The sequence below is a fragment of the Clarias gariepinus genome, chromosome 17 (assembly GCF_024256425.1).
Source record: "Clarias gariepinus isolate MV-2021 ecotype Netherlands chromosome 17, CGAR_prim_01v2, whole genome shotgun sequence".
NCBI classification, from domain to species: domain Eukaryota; kingdom Metazoa; phylum Chordata; class Actinopteri; order Siluriformes; family Clariidae; genus Clarias; species Clarias gariepinus.
The window spans coordinates 16,272,938-16,286,365 of record NC_071116.1 but is presented as its reverse complement, the minus strand read 5'-3'; the positions used below and the strand labels follow the sequence as shown (position 1 = coordinate 16,286,365).

The following is a 13,428-nucleotide window of genomic DNA, read 5'->3' as shown; positions in this document are numbered from 1 at the left end:
GGAGAAAACCCAGGTTGTCATGCAGCAGTAAACATGTTATATAATAACCCTTCCTCAGGCATACTGTAACTTTCTTGTGCATGTCAATTAAATCAGAAAGTTTATTTTCTTCTTTTAATGCCACCACACCATTACAGATTCTCATAGCTATTTATATACTTCCCCACTTCCCCATGCACTGCAAACACTGCACTCCTTACATACCTGTACATGTATGGGGAATTAAATGCGTTTAAAGTAAGAGTGACAGCTTTCTTGAGAAATAAATAAAATAATATGTTTGTTTTTATATCTGTGAATTTCATGGACATAAAGTCAAGCTAGAGCTTATGTTTTCTCCGTTAAAGGAAAAGCATGCAGTTGCGTATAAGGCAGAATTTTTTTTTTAGTGCTAAAACACTTCATGAGCAATAATTTAACATTAACGACATCCCAGGGATCATTCCTAGTTATTTTCATTGCAGGATACAGATGCTGTTTTTTTTTTTTTCTGCTTTGGGTCCAAAATGTGATCTGAATTTTCAGATTAGAACTAAACAGCATCTGGTCTCCATGCACACAGAGGCGGTAATCGAACCTGGCTAGGAATCGAACATGGACCTTGGAGTTTTATTATTTTGCTGCATCAAGCAAAAAAAAAACAAATCAGAAGATTTAAAATCATTGGAATTGTGTTAACAATCCATTAACACATTATTTAAAGCTGAAAAGTGTTTTATGAAAGAAATGTGGTTAAAAACAGTCATGAATGGAGATCACTCAAACACATGGTGAAGTTACAGGTAAAAATCAAAGTAAATACCATAACTATGTTTAATAGTAAAAGGCTCAATCTAAGCTACATTACTCAAGTTCAAAATTGATCTCTAGTAGAAATTTTTATCGGGCTACGTTTTTTTTCATATATAAAGTTATTCTGTTTGTTTGTCTGAAGTTTTTTTCTTTTTCTTTCAATGCCGCCACACCATTACAGATTCTCATAGCTATTTATATACACCTCGCTACTTTCTAAGCACGGCAAACACTGCACTTCTTACTTGGAGACTTAAGTGCGTTCGCAGTGTGAGTGACAGCATCCTTTAGAAAAGAATAAAAGCGTATGTGAGTATTTTTGTATCTGTGAATTTCATAGACATTGAGTGAAGCTAGAGCTTATGTTTCCTCCATTAAGGGAAAAACATGCAGTGGCGTATAAACAGTACACTTCCTTTTTTCAGTCTTGAAACACTTCAAGAGCAATAATTTAACATTAATGACATCTCAGGGATCATTGCAAGTTGTTTCCATGGCAGCAGTGAAGTGAGTAAGCTTAGTGAGAAAAAAAAAATCATTTATACTTTGAAAAGTTTATAACACGAATGGAATAAATAAATAAATCCCTTAAATGTTAATTGATGTGGATTAATTTTATGTCATAATTATAATAATAAATATAATAATCAGACATGCAAGCAGCTGACTTTTATACTTCCTTATTCCTTATTTCTTTAAATTCATGCTTGCTTGTGTACTGTGCTCGGACAGTTTGACAGAATGAGATAAGTCAATTTTTGCAGTTTTAAGAAAGGTTTTTTATTTTTTTCTCAAATGAAGCAGGAAGAATTTCCAACTGATAGAGAATATTTTATATGGTTTATTTGATCACAGGGGTTTTAAATAGCACAAATCCCAAAATAAGTGTGATTTTTCGAAAAGCTGTAACCCCCGATATCTCCCACGTTCTCAAAAAAACCCACATTTACTTTGAACACTTCCAAACTACTTACAGTGGCTGCTGTGTTGCACAGGAAGTATCTTACAGTAAAAATCTGATGGCTACATATTGTGCCTTGCTCAAAATTTGAAAGTTTAATGCTTTGAAAATACGGTTATGTAGCAGTTCTCATATTATAAATCATTTGGCAAATTGTGATCTACTGTTAATCTGTTTCCTTAAATAAATACTTTTTAAATTCTCTACTGAAAATTAAAATAATCCTTCTTGCTCTCAGACCCTTTCTTTTACAATGTCAATCCTGTAATACAGTATGCCTGTATAATCAATGAACAAAAAAGTCCCATGATGTGATAACCTGGTCTTTCAATACATTATTTATTGCCTTATAATATTGCTAAGATTAGACCTGACCAAGTGAAGCAACGCAAAAAACATTACATGTATAGTGAGCATAATGGGCGCATCGCTTCCTGCACTTGCTTTCTGCCTATCACTCTGGAATAGGATCAGTCCGGACTCATCGGTACACATCGGTACACATCTTTAAATAGATAGATAGATCAATTTATTAATTCTTTATGATCTGTAGCAAAATAATGTTTTTTTTTTCCTGATTGACAAGTGGATATTTCTTATGGACACACAGCTTTTAGGTTCCAATTGTGTGCGTTCTTGTTACATTGTGCATGTGGAAATACTCTTACTTTCGCATAGTTGTCAGATATTTTTTTTTGTATTTGTGTACCTGATGCATTGGGTTAATGTAAAACGTCTATTATTTACCAAAAATAAAGATACAGATAAGAAGTGCTCTGTTGTTACACTCTTGTTAAGTCCAATTTCAGAAGTACGTTAAGAGAGTTGTACTGTCTGCTAACAGTTTGACATGACATCCTACAGCATTTAAATCATTGTATAAAACAGAGCACCTGAAAAACTCTTTAATAGAACCGATTAACATATGAGTTAAAATGCCTATAGTTTCCTAGCTGATAAAAAAAAAGAACCATCACAGATTCTTGAGCATGAAGGTTAGTTGTTTTCAATTTCATACAATTATGTAAATGATTTGACTGAGGAAATAAATTTTATAGATTTTTTTCTTTCTTTCTATCTTTCTTTCTCTTTTTTTGAACTTATTTATGTATATTTTTATTCATAGAGTCTGGATTGATTAGTAAATGGAAGTGATTCATTTAAACAGAGATGTATGCATTTATTCTTCTCCTCACGGTCGAAACAGTTCTGTGACACTAGTAAAAGGTAGTGGCATGAGGTTGTAAAGCTCAGCAACAACAAAACTATTTCAAAGTAAGGTCTCATTTATCACCATGAACATATTACAAATAGTTCACCATTAAGAGCTAACCATTGTCACCGATTTTTTTTTCTTTTTTTTTGTGGCGTGTTCAGATATTTGTAAGCAAGCACTTTGTATAGCAAGACCTTTTAGTTGAATATACCTGTCATATTGCTTCTTGTTACAGCCTTCACACATTGATGGCGGTACCTTAAAAGGGACAATGTGCATTATTCTCCACTAGCAGGTGTAGAGATCTAGATTTGTCCCAGTGCACTGATTCTTTCTCCCTTTATTGCACCAGTTTGCACATTGCTATATGTCTCTAGCTTTATTATGCAGTATTGTATGTGTTATTGTGTAGTTATGGACCACAGGTTTTTCTTTGCTTTCTGTGAGTTATACATTTGCAATTTTGTCCTTGTTTGTTCTTTGACTACGTGTACTGTATGGATTATTCTGTTCTTTGCTCTGGCGACTTCGCTTTTGATCCTTGCTGCCTATGTACTGTATGCCGATACCTGGATTAGCACAAATAAATCTCAGTGCATACATTCTACCCCTCATTCATACAAGTCATGATGGCTGAGGTTCTAATAGAGAGCTGGATTATCAGTGAAGTTAAGTTGTCAGAAGCTAGAGACTGAAAGAAGAGCTCTGTCACAGATGTTACTATTCTCGTGGGTTTAGTATGTGCATAAGTAGGACACTATTTGTAGCATAAATCTGATACAGATCCAAAACTTTTGCATCTCCCCCACTTTTTTGTTATTTACGCTGTGTGCAAAATATTTTTTTAATTTTCAAATAAGAAAATTTTACAGCATCTAGATGCCTATTCCTTTAGTCCCCAATGTGGCATCTGCATCATTGCATAAAGTTTGAATCATTGCAAAAGTTTGACAGCCAAATGAGAGAACTTCATTTTTGCAGTTTTGAGAAAAACAGGTTTTTTCTTCAATTGATGCAAGAAGCTTGGCAAACTGATAGAATTTTTTTTTACATTGTGTCTTTGAGTGAGGGTTTTAAAATAGTACAAATGCCAAAATATGTGTACATTACGTGTAATTTTCCAAAGAAAAAGAAGTTTTGTCAAATAAAGCAAGAAGCATGGTAAAATGAATATAATGTTTTAGTTACAAAGGTGTTAACAAGCACAACTGCCAAAAGTTTTCGTAAAGTTTGTTTGGCTTATTATATTTTTGTTGGTATACATTATTACATGATTTATTTAAAAATATATATTAAATTCTACAACATCAGGCTGTATATACTGTATGTATACTGTACTGTGCAAAAGCACCATATTATATGCTGTACCAATTTTGGTATATGTGTTTATCATGTATGCATAATTATGTACAAAGTCATTCGGTATTTCCATATATAACTTAAATATGTATAAATAAATAACATTACAGAAGAATGTATGCATGGCTGTAAAGAAAAAAAAATATATAGTACAAGACAGACCAGTTTTCAGATAGAAACAAATTACCTAATGTACACTCCTGGGATTTGCCTAAAAATAGAAAGGAGCGAGTGTGACAAAGTTTCCAGAAGAACCCAGCAAGCTCAGTAAAACCTAATAACTATTTTACTTATAGTACTGTGCAAAAGTCTTGGAAACATACAAAAATATAGTATAAGCAAAATATGCTTTTAAAAACATTTCTGCATAAAAGAAACTTCTATAAAGAGCAATAAAGAGTAATAAAATAAACAGTCAACATTTGAAGTGAAAACTCATTGCTTAAAGTCAGGAGATTTAGACACAGATTTGTGCAGTTTTATATGAAAACAGCATGCTGGAAAATATGAGTTCTTCTGGTAACTTTGTCATACTCGCTCCTTTCTATTTTTTGCACAGCACTGTGTGTAAACATTATTTCTTTGCTTACACTACGGTTTCTTACATAATTTTGTTAAGTATATAACATGTTGCTTGAATGCTATAATGTTCATTAAGCAACACATACCTGCCTTTTATCACTCCTGATGCATGACTGCAATGGTAATAATAAAGTATAAATGTCCTTTTCTAGATTTTACCATTCTCCAAAAAACATTTGAACACATTGAAAACCACTCACAGCAGCTGCTGTGTAGAACAGGATGTATGTTCGCTTCACTGAACTGGTGACAGAAAGAAGCAATGCGATTGGCTCGTGTTGACGCGACAGCTTTCGCTTGGAAATCTGGGGGCGATTTGTCATACTTTGCTTATAGAATGGAAGTTCAAAGCTTCTTAAATAAGGTTATATATTAAGGTTATAAAAGATTATATTGTAGAGAACCTTGTATGTCAAAAAATACACTCATCAGTCTATCACATCATTTTGGAGAATTTTTGGCCCATTTTTCATTGCAACATTGCTTCATTTCCTTGATGTTTTTGGAAATTCACATATGCACAGCAATCCTGAGGTCCTGCCACAGCATTTCATTTTGGCCAAGGTCTTGACCTCGATTAAGCCATTCCAAAAAATTTTTTTTATTATTTTTCAACCATTCGGATATTTCTCAGCCAGTCCTGGTGGTGTTCTTCTGATTATTGTCCTCTTGCATGCTTGACACTAAGGTGTTTTTGCTGAAATCCTGTTTAGTTTTTGTCAAACTTGGTGCTGGGCATTAGGGCCAAACTCCTCCACTTTGGTCTCATTTGTCCATAGCCATTGTTCCAGAAATCATGTGGTTTGTTCAGATTCAGTTTAGCGCATCTTAGTCGTGCTTCCACTTTATTTTATTTCTAATGGTGCTGTCATTAACTTTTAACATTTACCATGCTCAGTGACACCTATAAGGTCTGAGATGTAGCTTTTGGGTGGTTTTGTATTTCTCTGAGCATTTCATGGTTTCACCTTGGGGTGACTGTCCTGGGGAGATTTGGCGACTTCTGTCTTGAATGCTTTTAACGTGAGAATTTTTTATTTATTTTTTTACTGTAAAATGTTGAACTTCAACTTGTTTGAAAATGGTTCATAACCTTTTTTAGGTTGATGTACAGTGCAGCGACAATTGATTCTCTAAGACGTTAGCGACATCTCTCTTGGCATTGTTAAACACACACCTGAATAATCCAGACAAGCAAACTCCATTTATTGAGGTTTGCATACCTGCTGATGATCAATTAGCTAGCTGCAACTTACCCTCTTAAATCCTGCGGGAGCACTAAGGCGCTCCTAGTATTGCTCACATAATCAAATGATTTTTTATATGTTTTTACGAAAAAAAAAATAGAATTAAAAGAAAGGATACTAACTTTAAAGAAAAAATGACTCTCAAAATGAATAAAAGTCTGAAAATTGGGTTTATCATTTTCAAATTGTTTTAAAATAGTTTTTATCGATTTAAGGATGATTAGAAGATGTAGCACATCAGCTCCTAAACAGCAGACCACTTAATTTGGGCTTGGACTACGAATTTTCACATCATGGCTTCATGTCAGAGTTCATTGTCAGCCTCTTTTCTCAAACCATGGCTTTTAATGAGGATTTTGACAGGTTATTGAAACCCCCTTCACCTGAGGCCATCACTGTTCTTTCTCTCTCACTTCTTAAAGAGACAAGAAAATCATTTTGTCCTTCATTTCTTTCTCTCCTTCCTTTTTTCTTTACTTTCTCTCTGATATGGAAGCAGCTGTGTCTACAAAAGCCCCCCATCAGGATTAAATGGACCCCTGTAGCTTTTCTGAACAAATTGGAACACACTTTTAGCTCTCTCGGAAACAGGGAATGTGAGTTCAGACAACCTCGAATCAACCGTGTATTTCCACATCACAGGCACTCTCAGGGCCGAAAGAAAAGATAAGGGGAGAAAGAATCTGCGGGAGTGAGAGGGTGAAAGTATGACAGGGGGTTTTTAATTAACGAGCACTCCATGAGAGAGGTTTCACTGCTGCCATCACTCACATGTTGAACCCATAGAAGTTGATCACTAAGAGGAGGAATCAAACTTTGTTACCTTGCTTTATCATCTTTTGGCACAGCCGAAATTGTAACTTTCATAGATCCCTGATGTTGTATGCCAGAGGAAATCAAATCAAAGGGGCAAAGTCAATGGGCAAAGGTGTGGTGTGGTTTGCCAAATATCCCATAAGAAATTTTGCTGTGCTATAGGTACCATGGTAGCTGTAACATGGTATATTATACCAGGATATTTTTTATGTAAGTACAACTGTACCATGGTAATCACACTATGGTATATGGTTCTACCATGGTACATGCATTGGTAAAATGGCATAGGTTCTGCACCGTAATACTGTCAGAAATTAAATTAAATTATACTAAATGAAAAATATATAAAATTAAATATTTACATAGAGTAGTATATATTACATACGGTAATATACAGTAGATCAGTGCTCGCTGAGAAGGGTGAGAGTGACTTTTAGAATATGCCACCTTGGGGAGGTGATCCATGATTGGGTTAGCTAGTGAGCCTGGCTGAGGCAGAAGGTGAGACGAGGCGAGGAGGCACTTGAGGCTGAGCGATGGCCTCTTGTTGGCGGTGTACGATTTTGTGGTCTCTCAGAAAGTGGCACGTTCTGAACATCTTACTCTTACTGAACATCTTACTCACCGGACGTTGTCGTCGTGGAAGAGAACTGATAATACACTACCAGGGTAGAGCTGTCCATGGTGCTGAATGCACGTTGTGTTCTCTTTTACCTGGTCGCGCATTTGATTTTCTCAACAAAATAATTAAAAAGAAAAAAAAAGCAGCTGGTTAAGAAGCATTTCACTTATTGAATTACTAGAAAATAAATATAAATAACTTGTTTCGAGCAGTTTTTCTTTTTTTTGTCTATAATATCACATGTCTGATCATTTTCAGCTCTGTTCTCTGGCTTACTTTGTACCTTGTACATTATTTTAGCATTTTACTGACAAATGCTTCCCAATACCCAAAATACACATCATGTTTGGTCCACTTCCTGCAGTTACATCAAGTCTTGACTAAATCAAATTCTCAGAGTAAATGAGCCATCGTAGTTTTTGATTGAGACTTTGATGGTCTCTGCTGTGTTAACCACACTAAAGAGGAAAACACAAAATTCACATTGACGAAACCCAGCATTTGTGAAAGCACCCTAAATGTATTCTAGTGACTCAATGGTAAAGTGGCTGATTTTAAAGGGATCTTGAGTTTGAATCTTTTTTATTCCTCAATTAAATGTTCTAAACACACACACACACACACACAAACACACACACACACACACACACACATACACACACACACACACACACACACACACACATACTATATATATACGGTGTAGGTGAAAAATAACTAGACAGTATTGAATGGCTATAGAACATTGGCAATCTTATTTTCATACAGAATGGTGCACCATCCCATGCGTAGTTAGACCAGCATTTCCCAGCACGTTGGCTGGGACGAAGCCGTGCACACGCGAAGACTTGGAGGCACAGATTCAGGAGGTTCTCAGCAATATCCCAAACAAATATACCAACTTAATTCAGAAGCATTCCGTCCATGGCCATTTGAGAAGGCACCGGTGCCTACGTTGACATTTAAAAATGTGTTTGCATTTTTCTATGTAATAAAGTACATGTACAAATTTTTTACATACATTTGTATTAGAAATATGAACTTTATTTTACTTTTACGCACCCTGTATATATAGATCGCCCCCCCAAAAAAGGATACACACTTCAGGGAAGGAAAAATAGTGTAATGTATGTTAAATAATATAATATTAATATATTATTATCATTATAAATTTACTATTTAAATATTTACACAAGTTTAGATATGTTTTATAAATGAATGCCTACCAATTCCAACTACTGTACAGTCTGAAAAGGCATGGCAGGCAAAACACCTACCACTAAGCCACCAGTGCCCTATTGCCCCCATGACGTCAGACACAAACTAGTCTAAAAGATTTTAAGTTGGTAGAACTATAAGGTGACAGTTACTACAGTACTTACAGATACTTAAAATATTAAATTTGTTTAGCTAACTTAAAAAGTGTCGTTTCTACAACCTCATAAATACCAAAACGTTCTAAATACTCATCAAGGTCTATTAATTTGTACTAATTGTAATTATTTAAGTTAACAGTACTCAATATTTTTTTATTACTTTAAGCATTAGGGTTTACAGTGCAGCTAAGGAACGGAGTGGGTAATAATTGACTTCTCAACTGCGATGGCATTTCGTGTTACAAGATGTTATGTATTATATGTTATGTAATAACTTGTGTTAACCCAGGCCACATCTGCTCTGTTACTGTAAGTAACCTGTACAAATATGAGAATTTTACAATTTATAGATATTACTTAATTGCATTATGTTCGAGCCAGCAGAAATAATAATCATACTGGAAAATAGTTTAAAAACTTTTAAAGATGATGATGATGATGATGATTATTATTATTATTATTATTATTATTATTATTATTATTATTATTATACAATGAGTTGTACTCCTATAAATCCTGGTGTTGGTACAGTGATGAGTGATAGAGCTATCTTCTTTTTATGTGTCCCTGGAAAAGAGCTTACACCCTCGGAGATCAGTAGCCTTCATATAATAACTGTCAGCAACAGCATTTCTAAAATAGCCTTAAGTGTTTCTGTTAAATCCGTCAGTGTAGTTCAGCATAGTCACTAAATCAGTGTAGTAGTTACTGAATAATGACTCCGGTAAATCACATTCAGTCCTTTTATTTAATCGCATTTAGTCAGACCTGTCTGAGTTCTCCTCTTAAGTTTAACTATAAGGAAGGAAACTATTTAAAGGCTTGTCATTCCCCTGTTGTTTGTTCTGTTGTAAATAGATTTAAGATTGTTTCAAGGGACAATAAAGCTGTCTATGTGTCCAGTTGGACTGTGATGTGCCCCCAGTGGCTTTTTATTTCTTCAGGTTTTTGATTAGCTGTTTTCCTCTCACTGAGCTCTCTTTCATTTAGTCTCTTGAGATGCTATTTTTTTTAACAGAGTAATATATTTCAACACTAAAAAAAATTTCCCGGTTTGTTGAGTTAAAAAAAAAAAATTTTAATTGCCTACAGGACATGGTGTATATATACTTCTGTATGTGGAGGTGCCTACTAAAGGGCAACCTTAGTTTATTAAAAAAATGTAGCTTTGAATGTTTAATGGAGGCTGGTGGCTCCAAAAGCTCATCAATCCCCATAGACCCTTTGTTAAAAAGCCCACCTTTACAACAGAAATAAATCTTTACAGCCAGAGACAAATAAAAAATTTGGTCCCAATAGCTAGATTTTCTATTCCAAAAAAGTCTACAGAGAGTGAATTTTGATGTACCTTGTCAGTTAAAATTATATTACGGTATAATTTGGGGCGTGGGGAATTTGAGTGACAGCTGCATTATAGGTGTTTGCTAGTCGCCTGTTGTACAGTACTTTAGCCAACCAGTTAGCTGGAATCTTTGTCCCTGACTTTTAAATATACGAGTTATGAATTTTCGGAGACATAAACAAAAGCTATAAACATTCATAGATGTGAACAAATCACAGAAGTAGCTCACATGTATTGGTTTACAGGGTCTGCAAGCGTCCGCAAGGCCTGCCAAGATTGGAAACATAATTACCATACCAAAACTGCAAAAATTTAAATTTTCTTTCTCATGTACACAGTCATACACAGTTTAATATGAGGTGAAATGCTTTTATGACTGCTAATGACCTAAAAATAAAAAAATCAAAAGTTTCCTTCAGAGATTTTCACAAATTAGAATATAGATATGGAAATAAACTTTTAAAATTTTTCTAAACTTCTAAATTTACCTTACGTACAAATAATTAAAATACTAAAAATAAAATAGGAGAATAAAAATAGGAATATAGAAATATAATAAAATATACGCACACAACGCAAAACCGTCCTGACTCCATGTAAGTCCTGCTAAGTCAGGAACTTACTATAGTTTAATTACTACAAAAAAGTTCAATCAAGTGCTTAAGCATTTAACTTAATGTTAGTCACCATGGCATTTTTTGTACAATCTATGCACTTACATGTCCTTGCTGTGAGAAACAGCATAAAAATGAAGCGTCCTTTTATAATCCATCTGGTTAGCATTAGCACCATTAAATTGAATTGAGCGAAGCCCAAAATGAACACACGTTTATCCAGATTATTGAAGCAGAAACCATTTCAGCCTTGTCTTGTGTTATTGCTACAAATTAAGGCCTTGTTGAGAAATAATGTTTGCACTTATTGTACTGAATAGCAGAGCAGCTCAAGCCTCTCCAGGTTTTAGCATTAATGAACATTAGTCTGAGTAGCAGCTCAAGCCACACATGTTTTTTTTTCTTTCTTTTTTTTAAACAGTACAATAAATCTCACTTTAGCTTGTACATGGCTCTGTGGCAGAGAAACGAATGCTGTTTAATCTGCCATGATGCCACTTGTGCAACACTCAATGCAATACACTCAATCACACAAGACGAAAGACTATTCTGTGTTACTGTAGTGAAGTTCTGGAGCAAAGTGGTGTTTGTTATTTTGGGAGAGTTTCCCAGACAGAGATTAAGCCTTGTCTTGCTCTATATTACACAGCCAGCAGGGATTCTGCATAGTGAATCTGTTTGTCAAGGACTTTAATCGGAGTTTAGAAAAAACTGCAAAATGAAAATCAGGATGAGGAAAAGCAAAAGGTGAAAAGTCTGGAAAGAGGACCAAAGTGAATCAGTATTCTGTAAAGAAATTCTCAAGTCTTTACATATTTCATGATTAAAATGTGACTCATTCTTCACCAAATATTGCTTGCGTAATAAGAAATTCTCGGAAAGCTTGTGCTGTAATTCATGGCATTGCATTTTTTTTCACATTTATGTGACGGATGATTTTGAAATGGGTCGTTAGACTCGGACTGGGCAACATCATGATAAGAATAATTATTATTCTGGAAGTCATGCATTTTTTATATTGATAATTAACATCTGAGATAAAATATTTTATAATATATTATGATATATTTAACAACCTTGTTGCCTTTCAAATAGACTTACTGTACTAGTAATATTTATATTTAATCCACAAACAGAAAGAGGGACGTCATGCACTCTGAGGCACGTAGCCCAGTCCAGCATTATGATACAAGCTCATCAAATAACTTACAGTTATGTATGTACACAAAAGTGTTAAAAAAAGATTTAGTTTGGACTTCAACTCAAACTCACTTGTTTCTAGTTTCCTAATAGTCACTCAAGTGTATTTGAAACTCAAGGAGTTTTTACTGCTGCATCACACCTCCACAGTTGGAGAGTCAAAATTTGCATGTTCTTGCACTGTAGACTGATAGGCATTTTCAGATTGCTCGTAGTGTATGATTGGGTATGTGCTTGTACCTTGTAAAGGCTTGGGTGTACTCCACCTTGTGCCTTGAGTTCCTTGGGAATGGCTCCAGGCCTCCCTGTGACACTACACAGAATAGGCGATATACAGTAGATAATGGACAGATAGACTTTGTCTATCATTTTTTTGGTCCATGGTTTCATTCCTTTGGCTATCTTTCTGTGGTCTTGTTTTATTTTTGCCTTTATTATTCAGTTTGTCTGATCATCTGACTTTTGACCTTCTGCCAGTGGATTTGGATTGTTAATAAAGATTTTTACTCCCACATCCCCTTTCTCCAAATAACAGTGAAATAAAATACAAAAGAGACAAAATGAATCAATAAAAGAATAAAAAAAAGTTGAATATATGAATCCTTTAAGACCTTCAATAGAAATGTTATGCCAGAGTGTCTCTTAGTATTTTTAGTTTTAAAGCTATAGTGTGCATTTTTATATACCAGACATAAATGCTATCCTTACACACATATATATCATATTACATGTAATTAAACATATTATACACCATATATTATACATATTCAAAGTATAGTAACTCGATAAGTTGCTTAAAATGCTATAAACCACAAAAAAATCCTACATTTCCTACATTCTACATAATTTTCCAAATACAGAAATGCCATGAGTGTCAGCCTCAAACTTGGCAAAGTAAAGTCTTGCAGAAAATAAACACTTTAAAACACTTCATAAACCAACATCTTCAACACTACAGCAAAGAAAGTAAAAAAAAAACTGTTAAGTAAGTTAGATGTTTTTCTTTGAAAATGATGTCGAGTGCTCCCACTAGAGGCTGAATCTGGAGCAGATGAGCAGCCAGAGAATTCGTCATCCTCCTCAACATTGTGCCAAAAATTGAACCGTCTGCCAAAACCTGACTGGGCTCCATGGGGGTGCGTGTCGCAGCCATTCACTTTTTGGCACAACACCACCAAAGCATCAAGGACCGTTTACTTTCTTTTGTAAGTGGCCATGTGTCTATACTCCGCCATTTAGGTGAGCATGGTTTCATTTATGTGTGCTCACGCAAAAGTGTAATTGTGTGGGTTAGAGAGAAA

General features: G+C 34.7%; 1 protein-coding gene across 8 annotated transcripts in view; it reads left to right on the top strand.

The window, feature by feature from the left end:
• Window positions 1–13,428, top strand: part of ntm (neurotrimin) — a 467,090-nt gene that overhangs the window by 334,875 nt on the left and 118,787 nt on the right. The window lies entirely within an intron of this gene.